Here is a 2958-nt window from a genome sequence, read left to right on the forward strand (position 1 = left end):
GTGTTCGTATCCGTGTGAATAAGTGAAGTGGTGTGTGTATAACTGTCTCCTGGAATTGCCGGAACAACTAGACCGCCGACTCGTTTTCCGAGTCGGCGGCCATCTTGCAATTCCGCTCGCGAACCGTCGAACTCCAACGGCGGTTCCGAGTTTTCTTATCTTTGCGGAGTCTGCCTTTTCCACTCCTCTGGCCCATCATTGAGCTTCTAACGGCTCCAACGGTTCTGACAATGGGTTAGTGGTGGTGAGTGAGTGTCTGTGTAGGTGTATGAGTGCTTATGATAGTGCTGTATTGATGAGTGACTGCATGTATGAGTGACTGTATGGGTGAATGAGTGGATGTGTGTTGACCAAGGAATCAGTGAGTGGGTATGTATGTTATGTTATGTTATGTTATGTTATGTTATGTTATGTTATGTTATGTTAAATAGCTTGTAGAGCGCGTAGCTACCCCAGCAAAGGGAAGTCCCGGCACTAACCACAGTCAAATGGAGAGACCACTAGAAAGGGCACGTGGACCTAAGGTGACGGGAAAAGATAAGTCTTTATTGCCTTAAGGAAAGCCAAGTAGTTTTTCAAACTGCGAATATGCAAAGGGAGAGAATTCCATAATTTGGCTGCCCGAGTGCGGAAAGCGCACCCACCGACCCGTACTCTCCTCACCCTCCAGATGTTGGTCCGTAGAATGGAGTTGGCGGGAGGGAATGTATGGTGAGAGCAAGGTAGCTAAAATACCAGGCGAAGATGAATTCAAGATTTTAAAAGCGAGGCACAGTGACTTGAACTCCACACGTCTGGCCACTGGCAACCAATGTAGTTGGCGGATGGCAGCAGAGGTAGGGCAGACTCTCGGGAGGCCAAGAAGAGTTCTTGCCACCGCATTCTGGGCCCTCTGTGGTCTCGAGATCTCTGACTTGTTGGTCCCCAAGTAGAGGGAGCTGGTGTAATTCAATCTCGACAAAATAGCGGCCTGTATGATAATCTGCAGAGTGGGCGGGTCAGAGTATCCCAACTATGGTGTAAGCCACCGCAAAATACCGTTACAGGTCCCTGCCACTTTGTTGGTTTGTGTTGCAAAAAAGTAGGGTCAACCCAAGAAAAAGTCACTGGGACCTGGGTATATAGTGATACAAAGAGAAATGGTCCCAGAACATGAGGACAATTTAGAAAAGATATACAAAAAATGTTTTGTCTTTTTAGGGCACACAATGTTATTTAATCACATTGTGTTCAAGAACATATTAATGTACATTTGCATTTATACATTACTTTTCAAAAATTAAAGTGCCCAATGGTAGGGTAGGGGGTAGGGTAGTGAAGTGGTTGGAAATGGTGATGAGTAAGGAAATGTGACAAACAATCAAACATACTTATTATTATGCGAAGCAAGTTTGAAGCTGGCTTTCCAGGGGAGCCAGCCAAAAGTACATTAAATGTTACAATTATTTACATGGCCATACTTAGAAAAATAGCATAGTAATTCACACTTGTGGTAGAAGTTGGTCTAGGGGTAGTGGTCTACGTTTCGACCCAGAAGGTAGTAAGGTCAGTATCCCTTACAAAGCGGGTCTTCTTAAGGACGGGGACGGGGTAGGGCAAGCTTCCTAGAGAGAAAAGGTATATAAACACATAATTAGACAGGTCCCTTATAGGGATCCACAATACCATGGTAAGACGTAGAGGCTATATCATGCACTAGGTGTCACTAGGTGCCACATCCAAGTTATTACTGTGGAGAAAGAACATGACAAAACTAAACTAAACTCAACACTCCGAAACACTCCATGAGTAATTGGAAGAAACACTTACACATAAAATAAATCCAGAGGCTGTCTGGCTGGTTACAAGGCGCTGGTGCTGAGGGGGAGGGTAAACTCCTCTAAAAATACAGAAACCCACATTTAGACTACAAAGGGGCATAAATTCACAAGGACCAATAGTGCGGGCAAACGGCAAAAAGATTACCTGACAGATTCGATTTCAAAAGGGAAGTCGGACTAGGCTTTTGGAAACCGGTCAAACGTACCGCGTAAGCCTACGGAAATAAGGATGGAGGAACCGAGGTTAGCGTGTGGGCATAAGGCCTGGCATTACCAATAAAAGACATAACCAGAATTTAAGGGTGTGAAATTACCTGATGCTGGGGTGAAAACCTCCATAAGAGCTCCAAACTACCGGCGTGACAATCCGTTTACGGGTGACCCGGTAACACAGGAAGTTAAATCCTTAGGAGTCGTTCTGCGTGTTACGTCAGACGCTGTGGAAATGGACGACAGACTGACCGTCAAACCTGCCGTTTCCATGGTAACTGGTACAACAAAGTGAGTCTCAGGTTGAAGGGAACACAATAGGACTATTTAAAACTATTTAGAAAAACTATTTAGTAAAAGGGAAAAAAACTTTGTGATCAAGTGATGGGATCATTGTAACTATAAAGCTCGTAACTGCCACACAGGGTGGTAAAGCGCTAAAATTCAATGAGCAATATATCATCATGTACATGCGTAGAGCGCGTAGCTACCTCATAGGGTGCTAAAAGCACTGCCATAGGCACATGTGGTAATATTCAACAGTGAGGCCTAAACGGGCCGAGGCGTCGTGCACAGGGATAGATGTCTTATCATTATTACATTTATTGTCCGAGTTTCAGAGTACAGAGCTTCTAACTGCCTCGCAGGGTGGTAAAGGCGCTCATAAATTTAGAAAGAAAAATGAAAAGAAAGGATTCAGAAAGACAGTGAGATTGTATTCAGGCTGACATAAAATGCCGGTAAAGTTATCAATAACGGGGGAGATTCCAGAATTGGCTTTACAGTACTGCGAGTTGGGCAAAACTGCTGTCCAGTTCATTTAATCCATTATTAATGGAGTTAATCACGTGTGTTGAGTAGCGGACCTCAGACTTCGGTGATGAGGTGCTCGAAACTCATGCAGCAGTGATATCCTCTGAGGCACCGC

The sequence above is a fragment of the Lissotriton vulgaris genome, chromosome 3_1 (assembly GCF_964263255.1).
Source record: "Lissotriton vulgaris chromosome 3_1, aLisVul1.2, whole genome shotgun sequence".
In the NCBI taxonomy this organism is placed as follows: domain Eukaryota; kingdom Metazoa; phylum Chordata; class Amphibia; order Caudata; family Salamandridae; genus Lissotriton; species Lissotriton vulgaris.